Genomic DNA, 17,979 nt, shown 5'->3' with positions numbered 1-17,979 from the left:
TTCAGACAAATAACAGGATCGGTTTTGCATTACTCATGGTGGTACCCAGATTTTGGTAAGGTGGACTGCTTTGTCTCCATACAATCGTTCATGCTTGCTCTTGATCATGTTCCATTTGAATGTGTCATTTTGAACAAAATAAAGTTTTTATTTTTTTTATTTCTAACATAGATCTCAATTTTGATCCATAACACCATATATGTCACTATGGTCAATACTGTAAAGTAAAAAAAAAAAAAACAACCACGAGCAATATATTCTAGGAAAGTGTGTTCTAATATTAGTCCTAAATAGTCAGCTAACATAATTGTCCCTTGTCTTCACTATAGGAAATATAATGAGTGAATTTAGACTTTTTTTCCTGAAAACCAAGGTATATTGTAAGGTAAATGGGTTTTTTTCGTTGACATTTTTAAGAGATTTTTATTTTAACCCTCCTAATGTGTCTGGTTATAGATGGATAATAAGATAATTACAGTTTTTTGTTTTAGTGTTTTAAACATGGGCCAGATTTGACCCGCTAACACAAAAGGTGCATGCAGCTTTCTAACACATTAAGAGGGTTAAATAAATAAATAAAAATCTATTAAAAATGTCTCTTGAAACTATACAATATGAATTGCATTAAAAGTGCCGTTATTTCAGCGGGTACAAGTTAACCCTGTGGCTCAGTGTCCTCCTCCGCTTGACACTGCAGTTCATTGGTCCGCTGACAGAGCCAGCTTTCTTAACCAACAAGCTAAGCCTCCTGGCTTCTCCCGCCTTGATGCCGGATCCCCAAACATGACAGTGAAGAACAGTACACTGCAGGTCCAATTTATTGTTCATGTGTGTAATGTGTGTAACGTGTGTAATTCCAACATCTCCATCTTTGACATGACATGTCCTTTGACATGAATCATCTGATTCAAGGCCCTAGTGTTGGCATTTCAGGCTGCTAAGGGGACTGCCCCACCTTAAATACAATCCCTGATCACTCCCTACTCCCCAGCTAGACCACTCCGGTCTGCCAGCTCTGGTCGCCTTATGGTTCCCTCTCTACGTGCACCTGGTGGTCGAGCTGCACGTTCACGCCTGTTTTCCGTTCTGGTTCCTCAGTGGTGGAATGACTTGCCTACCACTGTCAGGACAGCAGAATCCCTCCCCCTATTTCGACGCAGACTCAAAACACACCTTTTCAAACTCTACCTTAGTCCTCCCTCCTGATTTCCCCCACTCCCCCCTTTCTGATACCCCTATCCTTGTCTAATCCCCCCCCCCCCCCCAAAAAAAAAATTAAAAAATTGCACTTATGATGACGACTATATGTTTAGAACAGCATTCCATGTGTATTTTCCTAGTTCTGGATGTGATGCTTTGACTTGTGGTAGAACCTATGCACTTGTAAATCGCTTTGGATTAAAAGCGTCTGCCAAATGACAAAAATGTAAATGTAAATGTAAATGTATTCACTGGATAGCCATTATCCCAAAAGTGGCAATTGGCCATTACTGCGATTGTCTAATTCGGATCAATATTATGATCATCCATTATGATGTTGTATTTTTTTATATTTTTGATGATGATACACAATAATAATCTTTCACACTGTAATCCTGATATATTTATCTATGTTTATCTGTGTCCCTGCATGTGTAACAGACAGGACGGCCTACCGTTGCACAGTAGCCTATAGGCACATTACTAGCTTAATATTACACTGTTAAAATAGCAATGAAACTGCAACGACAAGACCAGGTTCTGGTTGGGTGTAATGCAAATGCATTCAGCTGCATAAAAATAGCAATATGCTACTACAAATTACCATGACCACACAGGTGCATGGTCGTTTCACAGTGAAGGTGCTAGAGGGGAAAAGGACATTGTGTCTCTCTGAAACTAGCAATGAAGTGCATTTGGGTCCTTGGAGGAGGGAGCAGAGCACTGTATATATAGATAAGTCTAGATATATTTCCATTATTTATTTTATTTACATTATTTACAGTTATACTCACTGAGCACTTTATTAGGAACATTAGGTACACCTACTTAATCATGCAATTATCAAGATGAAAATGAGAGTACCCCATTTTGGAATCTAACATACCATTATCTAATTGCAAGCCCAATCCCTGAACCAATCAATGTGAAGCAATACTTACTCAACATTCTTTGTAAGCTTGGGCCCATTGGAAAAGCAAGATATAAAGTGAAAATAATAAAGCTTTGAGCCCCACATTTTCACCCACAAAATCAACACATAGGGCCAACAACATGATATAAATGTATGCGAAGGGCAGAGCCGCTGTTGTCCTGTGTAGGGGCATTCACCTGTCAAACGATAACAAGCCCTCATGTTCAGGGCTGTTCGTGTCCTTTGTGTTCGAGGGCTGCCCTGGCGCTGAGATTTGACTGGAACCTGCTCGTGGGCGACCTCTGTTCTCTAAAATCAGGCACCCCGGCATAACAGCGTGGCACCTTGGCAACGCGTCCCACCTTTTTTGGATAATCACAGGCAGTGTGACAGGAAGGAGCAGAGTCGAAGGCCTAATTCCGCCTTCGCTACCGTACTCACGGGTCACTGTGAACCACAAAAAATGTGGCAGCAGAATGTTATCTGGAGCCGAGGCAATTACTCAAAGAAAGCCCCACGTTCCGAGAAATGGATAATGTAACACTGTGAGCTTGCGCCTGAAAGGTACATATGGGCCTGTGATCCGACGTACCGCTGACTGCAGACAAACAATTTTGCTTTCTCACAGCTTCAAGTGAATAAAAATAATTATTTTTATACTGGTGCATAATTTTAAATTAGTCATGTAATCTATAGTCAACAGAACAAGAGACCGTTTACATGTGATATCTCTATAAGTTAGCATCTTACAAAGGGGAATAATTATTTCTGCTAAATATGTGTTCTTATGCTGTTCTTTGTAAATTACTGTATGATGTAACATTACGAAATAATTACTATTTATTGGATTGTTGTAAATTGGAGGGCATTTCTGTATTGCAGGTTTGTATGTGGGAAAGGTAGACCCTCAATCTCACAATCACATGCTGGACCTAACATCTGACCCCTTTTAATGAATGACTGTGTAGCAGTGTGTGAAATTCACTTGGTTATGCAATTAAATTTCCCTGGTGCTAATATGGCCAGTGACACATTGCATACATAATTACAGATTATTGTGCTCACAATTTCTCCAATATATATATGTATATATTTTTAATTAAGTTAGAGGGTGGGTCTCTGACAATTACCAGTCATTCCCTCTGGATAAAAGCATCAGGTAAATGCTTAAAATATAAATGAAAGTTACATAAATATCCCTCATCACTGTAAAGCGCATTGAGTATGAGAAAAGTGCCATATAAATGCAAGGAATTATTATTAATTCATTATTAGATGTGTGCCAGCAGGTCAGTGGACCTGAGACAGCAAGTAGGTGAACAGGTGGAAAAAAGCATTGGGAAAGAGCCCCAGTGCATCAAGCTCTTGATTCAATCTGCTTATGATGTACTGCCAAGCCCATCAAACCTCTTCCTGTCAGAGACGGTAGACTTCACATGCCCACTGTGACAGGGAAGAGGAACACTGGAGCGCATCCTCAGCTGTTGCCTAAAAGATGGTAAAAAATGGAAAACGGTTGGCATATATCCAAAGCGCTGTACAATTGATGCTTCTCATTCACCCATTCCTACACACACTCACACACCAATGGCGACTGGCTGCCATTCAAGGCACCAACCAGCTCGTGATGAGCATTTGAGGGTTAGGTGTCTTGCTCAGGGACATGATGACACACCCAGGGTGGGATTGAACTGGCAACCCTGTCACTGCCAGACGACTGCTCTTGTCCTGGAAGTCCTGGAAGAAGTGCAGTATCCCCATGCACCATGACCAGGTGCTGGAGGCTACTGTTGACATTCTCTGAGGTGCTATAAACATTACATTGCATTGCATTTAGCTGACATTTTTATCCAAAGTGACTTACATGGATTAGACTAAGCAATGGCCAATCCGCCCTGGAGCAATGTGGGGTTAAGGGCCTTGCCCAAGGGCCCAACTGCTGCATTGATCTTATTGTGGCCACACTGGGGCTTGAACCACCAGCCTTCCAGGTTCCAATCAACCACCTGAGCCACTAAGCTATTGGGTGCCCCAATTGAAAAGGCCTCCAACCTGTGAGGAAAAGCATCCCATTCATCAGAAAAGGAGAAAAGCCAAAGCTACTGACCAACATGCAAGCAGGGCCCTGGCAACAAATATATGCAATGTTTGTGCGTTAATTACTTAACGTAAGTAATGCCATCGCTTTGCTAGCTAAGCAGTTGCCTGAGTTCCTCTTAATATGCCCGCCAATGTGTATTTATCTACAAGGATATTGTTATATTACTTCCGAGTGTTTGGCACTTATGCGACTACTTATTTGCGTCAATCTAGTCAGTTACATGTGAGCGCATTGCAACAATTCAGCTGATATTGTACACAGAGCAAGATGTTTAGCTAGGTTCGCTAAGCCCAGTAGAGGGCAGCATTGTGCTGATTTCTTTATTCTGTGCCCTTCAGTTGCACTGTGAATATGCCTATATGCATATTTTCTTAGAGATGCATTAGACATATAATTACAGAAAAGGGTAATGGAACGGCAAACAGGGCAATGAAGTAAAGCTTAGTAAAGTCCAGGTAACAGGTCAGGATCCAAGCCAAACAGGGGTACTGGGGATCAGGCAGGTGGACGTCGAGGGACAGGCAGAGGTCCGAGATGGGGAATCCAGAACACGGGAGCAGGATTAGGGCGAACAAGGCTGCTGGAGGATGGTCCAGGGTGAGTGAGGGTCGGATCCAGGGTAGGGCAGAGGAGCAGGCAGGTGGCAGGACTGGAAACAACTATTGTGTTCTGACTGACACCCAGGGGCGACTGTTAAATATCCAACCCACAACAGTTAAGTCACATAAAGTATTTTTGCTGCCCGACAGCTACAGTACACCTATTTATTAAGCCACAAGGCCAGGACTTTTGAACCTTGTGCCGTACTTTGCACTCAAACTATCCAAAACTAGCAAAAGTGGATCTGGCCAAGCCATAAATGCGTTGTGTTTTATACCATGCGTTGAAATAGAGCCCTTTGGCAGTTTTATGCTTCCATTTTATAGCAGTGTTTATCTGTCTAACAATCGCACAGGAAATCCAAAGCACTTGCAAGAGAGATCCATAACTATACACTAGTAAGTAAAAAAACTATTTCTGAATACATTTGTAGAAGGCTGGCACATCTGTAAATGTCTTATTGGGATGTCCGATATTTTAATAAAAAATAAAAAATAATACTGGTGCCTGAAACATAAGGAGAACGGATGGAATAACTTACTGTAATATACGCCTGGGCCCTGTTCTCCATTAAATTATCTGTTATGTATTCTAACTCACCATAGCTTCCCTGGGACTCAGGTCACATTGAAACAAACCAGCCGCAAATTACCTAATTCCCACTCTTGACATTACCACCAAGCTATAAATAATGCAACAAACACTCCCCGTCAAAATCAGTCATCCCTCTACAGCCATTACACCAAGGTAGGAATTAATGCTAATGTATTCAGCTCTTATGACAATGGGGATAGGATCCTTGAAAATGGCTGTAAATGTGTCTTGTAACTGTGAATATTATGTCACATATCAAAAATAATCTCATGTTTTATGAGAGATGAAAGTGCAGCAAAGTGTTTACAACTGTTCTCGACCAAATCTTTTTGTCAATACCCTTGGTGCACGTGACCGAGTAATTGGAGACTAAAGCCCAGCTTCACGAAATGCATTAGCTCTCAGGCCATGCTTTGCTGAATCCAAGTAAATCGTAATAACAAATAACAAATAATCAATACATAATGTAGAACATATGATCACAAAAAATGGGAAAACCCCAGAAGAAAACACAGTCACCTGCACACAATATGAACCAATTACATAGGTCAGAGACTATAAAAATGTCTTCAATCAATGATTGTGGAATACTAAACAGTGAAAGTGACTGAACCTAGGAAACAATAGCTGTTGGCTATTTGCAAAATGTAAAAACTACATACAGTATGCTGCTATATCGTTCTCATGTCTCAATATAATCTGTTTTGTGAAAGACTGATATCAAATTATAGAAAGTGTTTGGTTGCAATTTGCTGCTAAAGATGGTGAAAGCAGTACATTTACAATTTAGTACATCAATCACTTTTTCACAGGGGTGACAGATGTTTGATAACTTTTAATGAAATCAGTGAAACAATAATTTTGTATTTACATTTTATCTAAAGATCTGAAAATATTCAGTGTGAAAAATATGTAATAATAGAGGCTATCAGGAAGGGCCAAATATAATATGTCATAATATGTCCTCAATACTTATTTCTCGCATGAAAATATTTTGTTTGTGGTACCATTTCAGGTACTTTTAATGTTATTGTTTTCTTACTATTCCTGCTGAATGTGGCCACATCATCTAGCGCACTCCCCACTTAACCAGGTTAAATTATTTTGACCACAAATGTGACAAGATTTGGGCTCTTTTTCCTATATGGTATACTATCAATTAATTAATTGTGTAGCCAGTTTCATTTCAAAGGTGGCCATGGTGAAAGGGCTAGACCTCGACTAGGGTCACCAGATTGATAAAAATAATGATTTAGTTTAAGTAATCACCACTTTCATTACTACCCAATAGAAAGCAATTAAAGGACGGATGTGACATTTTCACAGCTGGTGACTGCACTACCAGACACAGAGTGAATGTCAACACCTAATACTCAACAAATCAGAGCACCATTAAAGATTAATAGGAATCAAGTTACTTGTCAGTACAATTAGGGAAAAAAAGATTTACTGCCTTTGTTAAGAAAATTATGCCACCAAAAATATTTCCCAGTCAAATGAACATGGAGTGGTATAATGAGTTACAGTACCTTTGCTGAGTGTTTTGAACTATTTAGTGATTTATTTTAGTGTTTTTTTAATGTGTGCAGAATTTAATGTCCGACTCTTCTTTTCCATGTTGTTTTCCCTCACCTGAGATTGCTGTTAAAATAATGATTTTAAATTATTTTGTATTAAATAAATGTGATCATGGCAGAGCTTAAATGCAGTCTTTTGAGCAGAATGAGCCAACCTTACAGTGCTATGAACCTGCCCCCATTGACACAAATGTGAAAGCCTGCCCAACTTCCAGGCGTGGGCTTCGCTAATGAGGCAATCTTCACTTCAAATGAATCACAGTCTTGTGCTGGCTAAAATTAGCGAAGCCAAATCAGTACAAAACCTCACAAGATAATTATACTTTGCCAATTTTTATTCAGTTAAATGCAAGTGGAAAATTCAAAAGTTACCAAAACTATTTAGGTTTAGTTTAGCTATTTAGTATTTTACTGTAATGTAATGTAATGTAATGTATTTAGGCTATTTTTTGTACAATCAAATATAATTGAATTTAATAAAATTCATATCCTTCTTGCTATGCAGATCCTGTACAATGATCAAACTTGTGTTAATTTATCCCAATACTGAAATAATGAGACAGATGATCTCTTCACTTTGCTTACTTTCTGTGTGATTGAAAATTTCCATAAATATTGATGCAAAAGCATATAGAAGGCATATACATTATTTTATCATTTTTCCTACTAGGCTGGTCAATAAAGATTGGAATAATCTTACTTATAATGATGACCTGGCAAGGTGCTCACTGAGTGTACATTATTAAAAAAACATTCATTGTCCTTTTCAGTCTCTCATTCTTGTACCTGAAGTGTTCATTTTCTTTGAGTGTTGAAATGGTATGCCCTCATCCTGTAGTCCTGAAAGCTGTTAGGCTATTTTTAAAGATTCACTGTCTGACATTATAAAAACATAGGTTATGCTTGAATTTGTATAATAGAGGTCACAGCTCTGTACAGAACCATGCCTGATGGCCTCGCTTTGACAAATAATTAGGTTTTTTTTTTCTTTTTGTGTGTGATGTAATTAAAATAATTAGCCTCGATTCAACAAACAGACATGCAAATTTGTGACACTCTCATATCCTGCATCAAAGTGACCAAATTCAATTATGCAAATGAATGTGGACAATACAAATCACTGTAAGCAATAGCCACAGTGCCCCTTTCTGAAATAATCCAACAGGTATTTGACAAGAAAAGGAGTGATTTCCTCAAGATGCAGGCAGAAAGCTTTGCAATATGCAATTTAGTGGAATGTGCGAGGCGTGAGGGGGTATAGAAATGAAAACAACCACTCCCAAAGTAAAAGGGAGAAATCTCACCAGCTGATTGTCAATGTTGCTGATAACACAATCTTGGAGCAGTGTTGTTCATGTACCGCAGGGTAGATGAATGAACTGGCAACACTTTACAAATTTGCATTAACTAAATACTGAGAAGTTAGTGTGTGATGACATAAAGCTAGTGTGGGCAGAAGGATAATTCATATGTCTGTGGTGAGCTGTGTCTGTTTCCCTGACTGGTTTGGAAGCTGCCTTGCTTGTTTTGCTTTTGGCTTTTGGTAATAAACCATTATGGCACATTGAGGTCTAAAAAGATGTGACAACTGTCAATAACCTCATAATTCTGGCATATATACTCAGGTAAAGTGTGTTTTGATTTAACCTACTGTGTTTGAATCACCCTGATGAAAGTATTTTTCCACACCACTGTTTGACATGTTCATTCACCTCACCTGCACAGTCTCAAGATGCCACTCTGAGCGCATACACATAAGGCCTGTGAGCCCAGTTTCACTCCACACGCAGTCAGGGTCTCCATGCATTTTCCACTTCATCAAAATATTTACTTTCATGATACCAAGCTTTTTAAATGTGCTCTCCCTCAGACTCTAATGCATTTGAATATCCTTTGTTGACAGTGGCCAAACTTCAGAGATGGTGCAGAGTCTCCCAGCAGAATTATGCAAATATACCTTTCACGATAAACTTGAAATGGATTCCATCATTGGATATTTGGATTTCAGTTGAGATACAATAAAAATTTATTTTCAATTCGATTAACAATTTTTAATTAGATTTTATGCTGAATACTGAATGACATTCATACCAGCAGTAGAGCAGAGGGCACATTTAAATGACAAAACAACAAACTTCTTGTAGTCACAGCATCTGTGTTTGTGCTATTTCTCATTTGCGTGACAAATGTTTATGAAGATATTCATCACAAAGCAGAGAGCAACCATAATCAGCTGTCAGAGGAACTTTCCACCTCACTGCTGCTTGAAATTCTCATTAGCATAAATATGCAGGTATTTAATGTCAACACAGCTATCCAACTATCCAAGAAATATGGCTCGGTTCTGCCTCCTAGTGACACATAAAATAACACCCCCCCCTTCCTTTAGTTTTGTTGAGATCCACAGATAATGACCCAGTGGGAAGTTGTAGCCTAATGCACCATCATCTCATTAACTCCCATTACAAACTCCCCTTGACACTATTAGCTGCACTTGCCACAGAACAGAACAGAAGAAAGACATAAAAAATCCATTATATTGTTCCCTGTTCCCATGTCTTCAGAGACCTCCAGGCATATTAAATCTGTTACAGTTTTCTATTTAAATTTCAGTTACAAAACAAGTAAAAGTTGCCTGAAAGGTCTGGCTTGTGTGTATGGTCTGATAATCTTTTGATGGTATAATGCTGAATATAAATGTGTAGGCTACATGAAAATAATTAACGAAACATTTTCAATGCATATCACAACCACTAATGAAAGCTTTCACAAATCTCAGCTATCAGAAGATGCTTCAACCCTTTGGCCTTTTCCAAAAATATACTTTTTTCGGTACTGTGGTTTATTAGGAAAAACAGATGTATTTTGTCCTAAGTGGGAATTCATACTATAAGAACGGCTCATTGGTCATCCGTAATGTAATGTCACACTCTGGTATAAAAACCACAGAGTGTCAATAGAACAGGAGAAGGTGGGAGGGGTGAGGCAGTGAAGCACCTGGAACTATGTGCACAATAGCTTTTTTCCCAAGCTGATTAAACAGCCAAAGAAAACCTAATTGGTAAATTTTTTTAATCATACATTTAATTATGTGCAGTAGTCTGTGAACCAATGATTGTTTTCGTTCAGACGTTTTGGGAAAATATTGAATTTAATACCTTTTTTTAGTATTATAGAAAGCCTATTGAGTTCTGTCTCCAATCTCTTGCGATGAGTTTCGGAAAAATAACACATGAAATAAAAATCCTGAGGATTGCTAGCTAGCTAGTTACCAATATAATTAACGAGAGTACACAATTTCACCTGTACCTAAAACAAGCATTTGCCTAGATCTGTTCGCTATATCATGAAAATGACTTTTCCCATTCTAGTAAGCTGAATAAGTCACGCATAACAACATATTTATACTTCAAGTTCTTTAACCACATTTAGCATCGCTTGACAGGACTGTGTAGGAGTAGTGAATAGTAGTGTTTTTCACGTCAATCCAAAAATGACATTAATGAGAATTGTGCCATAATTTGAGAATCGTGTGTAAAGATTGTGACAATTTTGAAATTAAACGTATCGTGTCCCAAATAGTGGACCATTTTGAAATCTGATAAAATGTAGGCTAACAACAGGAAAATGCTTAAAAATGTATTTTATTAGTCCCATTAAAATTGAAATCAATGCTATATTATGCATATATTATTATGGATGTGACGCCATTGCGCTATGGATGTGACACATCTGAATTTCACATTATTTGACGATTCGCTTCCCAATGTCAAAACTGACAAATGTTTTCTGATAAAATTTGATTGGGAAGCGAATCGTCAAATAATGTGAAATTCAGATGTGTCACATCCATAGCGCAATGGCGTCATATCCATAACGCTGGTATCAAGACATAAATATTTTAAAAATTGCTATTTCTATATTCAGCCAAGCCTCCTACATTAAATGCATATCCTTACATCCATAACACAAGTTATTTGTCACTTTTGTTCTGGCTTAACTATTCTTTTTGTCCTGTCCCCTCAGCCAAGTGGTTGCTATGATAATACGCATGAACATTTTTCATCAAAATTTTTTTGAGGGATTTTGTTTGTCATTTTGTGTCTAAATGTTACATCCATAACGCTGGAATTGGCCATATACAGTTTTCTGAACGGAGCATAAGTGTGTATTAATCAATTCCACCCCGCCGCTTATGCTTCAGCACTGATACCTCTGTGGGACTACTGTCTTGAAGCACTGCCAGTGGTGGTGAATGCCCTGACTCTTGTTCTACAACTGAAATTGGAGAGACTTCAGTATCTGCATGCCTGGAATGGTCCTCATAATTAGGTTTTCTTGTTATGTATGCAGCGAGTGCTCCACATTCCAAATCGCAGTGTACCAGGCTGACCCTTGGGGTGTTTCCCATGAGGTGACTTCAGAGGTTCTAAGACCTCAGCTCCCATATGGCTGTTACAAAACCTGGGGCAAAATGAATCCATTGTATTTTCCATTATGTGGTGATGTTCTCCTTTAGAACTATAGAATTCTAGTGGTGGAGTCTCCTCAGGTAATTCACTCCTTCACAGCAGCAGAATAAAGCAGCACATTCTACAGTAGTACATGTCATAACTGGCCTTGTTAGAAGGAGGTGCGATGTGGACAGATTATTATCTTGCAAAGCAGTAACCTACATTTTAATCTATTTTTCTAATAAGCATGAATCCATTGTGGTGAAAACAAAAATAAGTGGGAAATTTAGATGAAGGAGATTAGAGTGAGTCAGAATTTAATGACCTTCTGAAGTGATTTCTTTATTTGCTGAGATATGAGTAATGAAAGTGAGCTGGGTGAAAACACATTAAAAAACAAAAACAAATGCATATGATGATCTCATCTGAGAATGTTGAATGGTGAAGGTTTCTTTTGAAGAGGCTGTAAATGGGTCACATCAGAATGTCAATGCATGAAATACATGTAGATTTTCTCCATCGTTTGAATGCATAGTTTTTCAGAATATATGACACAAACAACAAAACTGTGTTTCATTCATCAAAACGGCAAATTCATGCTACAAATTGAATTGTGTTCTCAAAATGTTTAATTCCATTTACAAAATCATACAATGCCGTCTAAAAGGAACATCCTATCACAAAAACCCCCAACTAATGTAATCTTGATACAAAAAACAAGCATAAATTCAATTTTCAAATGTACACACTAACACAGGGACTTGGAACACAATAACCAAAACCTTATGCTCATGTACCAAACCCATACACCAGCTGCATACATCATCTGCATTCCACTCAAATCACAACCCTAAATCACACTTTTTGCTAAACTTTACACAATTCTCAATTTTTCTGTAATTTCTTGTATTCACATGGAAAGTACTACTATTCAAAATTCTAAACACACATGATTAATTGGCCACATTACCTTCTCACCAGTTTAGACACAAGTTACATACACTTTCGACTAGCAATCACAACTTCTGCATGAAAAAAGGTACAGTATGGCACAGTATGCTCTCCAGAATTGGTGTGACCAGACATGAACGTCTGGAATCACCCTGTGGCGTCCTGTGGTGCCAACCTGTAAACATTTCCACGGCTCGCCTGGCCACTCCCAGAGGTGTGCAGGTGTCAGTTGGGGTGCATTTCGGACACGCTGACACATGATGCACATCTTGGCCTTTTCTCCAATATTTCAGTCCAAGCCGGGCCACCAGAAATAGCTGGGGGCTTCACGATAGGGTTAGGAGCTGGGGGCTCCACGATAGGGTTAGTCTTTGAAGGCACCTTTGTGCAGACCTGTGTTGTCAGTCACTGAGGATAATAGGGGTACTCTAATTGATGATACTAACTGGCTCCAGCATTCCACAGCTTATTTTCTAAAACTTCCTAGAATTTTAGGTAAGCCATCTTTCGCACTGCTGGCCAGTCTAGGTAAATTTTTTCAATCCATGAATGTCCCAGTAAAAGGTAGTCACCCTGTACCATATATAGTGGCAGTTTTTTTTTAGGCCTTTTTCAGCTTTATTGGACAGTATATAGTATAGAGAGACAGGAAGAATGGGAGCGAAAGAGAGGGGAAGACATGCGACAAATGTCGGATGGTCGGATTCGAACCGCCGCCGTCGCTGCTCGCAGTGAGCATGCGGTCAGTGGTCTACAGGCTGCGCCACCGAGACACCTATATAGTGGCAGTTTTGCTTGTTGTGCAGAGTGCAGAGGGCCCCGATCAAAATCCAGTCAACGGCAGCCACCCATCAGGCCATTCATGGATGACCTCACAGTCACAACAGAATCAGTCCCGGGCTGCCGATGGATTCTGAAGGGTCTCGTGAAGCTGGTGGAGTGGGCCCGGATGCGTTTTAAACCAGCCAAATCAAGATCCATGGTGCTGAAGAAAGGGAGGGTGGAGGACAAGGTCCGGTTTAACATCTCAGGCAAAGCCATCCCTACCATCACAGAGAAGCCAGTCAAGAGCTTGGGCAAGATTTTTGACAGCTCTCTGAGAGACACATCATCAATTCAGTCCACCTGCACTGAGTTGGATGGCTGGCTGAAAACCGTGGACAAGTCAGGCCTTCCTGGGAAGTTTAAAGCCAGGGTGTACCAGCACGGCATTCTCCCCAGGATCCTGTGGCCCCTCCTTGTCTATGCCTTCCCAATCTCAGCGGTCGAGACCCTGGAGAGGAAGGTCAGCAAACACCTCCGAAGATGGCTTGGGTTACCAAAGAGCCTGAGCAGCATCGCTCTCTATGGGCGTAATAACAAGCTACAGCTGCCCTTTAGATCCTTGGAGGAGGAATTCAAGGTGACGAGAGCCAGAGAAGTGGTGCAGTACAGGGACTCGAGTGACCCAAAGGTGGCCAACACTGGGATCCAAGTGAGGACTGGCAGGAAGTGGAGAGCAGAGGATGCTGCCAAGAGGCAGAGGCCAGGCTACATCACAGGAACCTTGTGGGAGTGGTGACATGGGGCCGAGCTGGGCTAGGGTCCTTCCCAACTCCTCAATTGAACACCAGGGGAAAGGAGAGGCGGTGCCTTGTCCAGGAGGAGGTGAGAGCAGCAGAGGAGGAGACAAGATCCTGCAGGGCAGTGGGGATGAAACAACAGGGAGCTTGGACAAGATGGGAGAATGCGATGGAGAGGAAAGTGACCTGGACTGAGCTCTGGAGAGCTGAGCCTCAACACATCAAATTCCTCATCCAGGCAGTCTACGACGTGCTTCCAAGCCCGTCAAACCTGCACACATGGGGCTTAGCAGAGACATCAGCGTGCCCCTTGTGTTCCAAGCGAGGAACCCTAGAACACATCCTCAGCTGCTGTACCAGGGCACTTGGAGATGGAAGGTACCGTTGGAGGCATGACCAAGTCCTTAAGACCATTGCTGAAGCCATCAGTGCTGGACTTCTGTGGGCAAAGCAGTTCCGACCCTCCAAGAGAACCATCGCCTTTGTCAGAGCTGGGGAGCAGGCAACCCCTGCCAGAAGAACATCTGCTGGTATCCTGACCTCTGCAAGAGACTGGCAGCTGCTGGTGGACCTCGAACGACAGCTGAAGTTCCCCAGCCACATTGCTGCTACCACCCTGCAGCCAGACATTGTCCTCGTGTCTGAGTCCACCAAGCAAGCGGTGATGCTGGAGCTGACGGTCCCATGGGAAGATCGCTTGGAAGAAGCCTTTGAGAAGAAACTCTCCAAGTACGTGGGACTGGTCAGTGATTGTCAGCAGGCTGGGTGGAGAGCAAGGTGTCTTCCGGTGGAGGTCGGATGCAGGGGTTTCGCAGCCCGTTCTTTAGCTAGAGCCTTCAGTAGCTTAGGCATCGTGGGAGAGAGGAAGAGGAGAGCCATCCGCAGTACCACCGATGCGGCAGAGAGAGCCTCAAGATGGCTGTGGCTCAAAAGAGGAGAGCCATGAAGTCATGGTAGCTAGCCATCTGGACACAAGCCGGGGTCTGATCAGCCCCGGTTGGGTCACCTGGAGGAGGGTGTATGATGTTGAAAGACCCGAAACACCCGATGATTCCAGGAACATCACTGAAGATGTGTCCAGAGGCATCAGTAGATGTATGTACACAGTTGTCCATTCAACTCCACTTTGACCTGTGTGACACCTCTGATGGCCACTAGTTCCCCAGTATAGGTCTTTAATACCACTCTGGCTGGTCACGGTGGGAGGTGTTATTTTATGATAGACTGCCTGACACCAGCGATACAGTTGCGATTCAATCTCCATGTGTACTGTCTGACCCTCGAACAACAGCGACACCCAATAGCGGTTCGGCCCACTCGCATTGGCAAGTATATTGTATTCCTCATCACGTGTTGCTGTTCCACAGAGTGTACATTTTTCTTGTTTCCCACATACAGGGTTCAAGTGGTGTTAATATTGATGCCTGAGTAAAATATTACAGGAACCACAGTTCAAAGGGGTTCACACTAGCAGTGGGGATCCCCGGAACATCTGGGTGCACTGTAATTCCTTCATGGGAATGTCTATTCATGCAATCTGTCATGTGTCACACTCCCCTAAACTGGGCTACTTGAACCCTCACTTTAGGGTAACACGCTGAGATTCAGACGGAAGGCTTGTCAGATGCATTCCTTGTGAATCTCCCTTTGTGCACTGTCAATAAAGCTTTTCAACTGAGAAGTGGTCATCAGTGTGTTACTTCACCGGTTCCAATTTGATTCCACCACGGGAGAGGAATATTCCAGACAGAAAAATAATGTGGCATGTCGTCCAGGTCTCGAGGCAGCAAAGCATCCCCAAACCATCGCACTACCATCACCATGTTTGACTCTTCCGTGTTATCCAAAAAGATAATCCGTTCTCAAAAGGCTTGGGGAGCATCCAGATGGTGTTTTGCAAATGTGAGATGGGTATGGACATTTATCTTGGTTAGCAGTGCTTTTTGCCTTACTACTCTAAATTAAAGGCATTTTTGCCCAATCTCTTTCGTACAGGCCTGCAGGTTTTTTGGATGATCTTTAGCTGTCTTATAAAGATGTCAACTGATGCTAAAAATCTGATTTTGGCACAATATTCCATTGCTTTGGGCTATATGGTTAATGAGGGCTCCAAATATTTTTGATCCCTGGCTTAGATCAACACTAACTAATATAGAATACATATTTACATGCTGCTAAAGCTGCCTGTGTGTATGCGGTAAAAACCGCCACATACCGTATATGAAAAGCAATAACAGATTCATTTCAGATCAAGGGATAGAGAATTAACTCTCGATCACACATCACATGTAAAGATAACAGGGCTTTTCTGCCGAAGGGATTTTCAAGCAGAAAATACTATATCCATTTGAATTTGTAACCAATGATGCCTATGATATCTGGTTTTACCATCTATGCCAGCAACTATGAAATGCTTGTGCCTGATGAACAGTTAAGACTAGTTTTCCTTTGCTGGTATAAAACATGTTTTAAATAGAAATGGCCATATTTTAAAAGAGGGGTTAAAAAAGGTGTTTCAAATTCAATTTTCTTTACTGCATGAGGTGGGTACACCAATTTTACACAACAAACCTTTACACAAAATATCACACAATTCAGTATATTACAGCCCGGAACACTGCGAAAAACAGGTCTACAGTATATATTAACACAAATCACTAAACACACAATATCTGAAATTAAACCCATCTATTCAGATCAGAAGCCATTTTTGTGTACTGCTTAGTCTATATTGAATTTATTTTGAATTCAGTATTTTATTCCCAACCACTGTACATTGTTAGTTATATTAATTGTAACAAGTGCTTGGATGGTTCTTCTCCACAAGTTAACCAATTTTCACAAAACTTGCTGTGGAGACAAACCTCTAAAATCCTTACATTTAAAATGTGGATAAATAAGGAGCCAATATACAGTATAGCAATATTGTAGGGACCAGATAACTACACTTCCCATGACTCCACAGGACACTTCCGCGACGTCCACCCCGGCATGACGTCTAGCAATAAAGCAATTCTAGCAATAAACTTTGACAGTATACGTTTTTTGCTCCGCTTTTTACCCTCATTGCATTATCCAGCTGCTCACAGCAGTCCCTGGCCTCCAGCTTCTGCAACTGCATCACGCCCTGCTCCCGACACTCGGACAGAGGCCAAATTCTCCACAGTGCACCACTAGGCCTCACAGACGCACCTAGCTTACCTCGCGGTAACTTAAAGTGGCCTATATTGAGTGGAGATTGGAAATTGCTACATCAGCTCACCAATAGAAACTGCAGCAAACAAACTTTTACACATGTAAAAATGACCAGCGGACATCTTTCAGTGACAAAACGGACCAGCTGACATCAAGCGGCACACGGGAACACCCCAGCTTTGCGTACCTCCGCAGGGCAACGATCATAGCACTCAACTGCTTTATAAGGACAGCAGCTCAGCATTCCTGGAGCCAGCAATGCGGGTGGACTCAGTAAGACTAAACAAACATTCCAGGCATAGCCAGTGTTTAGCTTAGTTTTAACTGATATTGTGAATCTTTGCTTTTCTATTTGTTTTCGTTTCTCATTTGAATGCATTATTTTGCGTACGTATAGAGTTAAACTACGCAAGTAGTCTCTCTTTTCTCACAGCTAGCACGCTTAACACTCCCACCCAGAACTCGAGCTAACTACAACAAGCTAGTTACTTTTACCTTTCCTTTGCTTGCGCACATGCACACACTCATACCATACCTTATCCTACTAACTTCCCATTAGCTCATCACCCCATTTATGTTCTGTGTTTGTACGTACATTTATTTTATTAAGCCCAGTGTCTGTTTCGGTGTCACATGAACATGAGAGCCAGGTCAAATCTTTCAAAGAACTTCCAACCTTCAGGCTATCTGTATGTTCAATCATTAATATTGGTTATTTTAATTATTAATTAAAATACTACATTTGTAGTTAGATATTTCAGATAACAGTAATTTTATGAGGCTGATTACTTTTTGCAGTTAGACTGCTACATAACATTAATTGACGCCATAC

At 40.9% G+C, this 17,979-nt stretch overlaps 1 pseudogene; it reads left to right on the top strand.

Moving 5' to 3' along the window:
• Nucleotides 1-4,748: 4,748 nt before the first annotated feature.
• On the top strand, nt 4,749-14,976 carry LOC133128385 (uncharacterized; annotated as a pseudogene).
• Nucleotides 14,977-17,979: the final 3,003 nt, after the last annotated feature.

This window comes from Conger conger, chromosome 1 (assembly GCF_963514075.1).
Source record: "Conger conger chromosome 1, fConCon1.1, whole genome shotgun sequence".
Classification (NCBI taxonomy): Eukaryota; Metazoa; Chordata; class Actinopteri; order Anguilliformes; family Congridae; genus Conger; species Conger conger.
The sequence above is the reverse complement of the archived record's forward strand: the minus strand, read 5'-3'. Positions and strand labels throughout refer to the sequence as shown.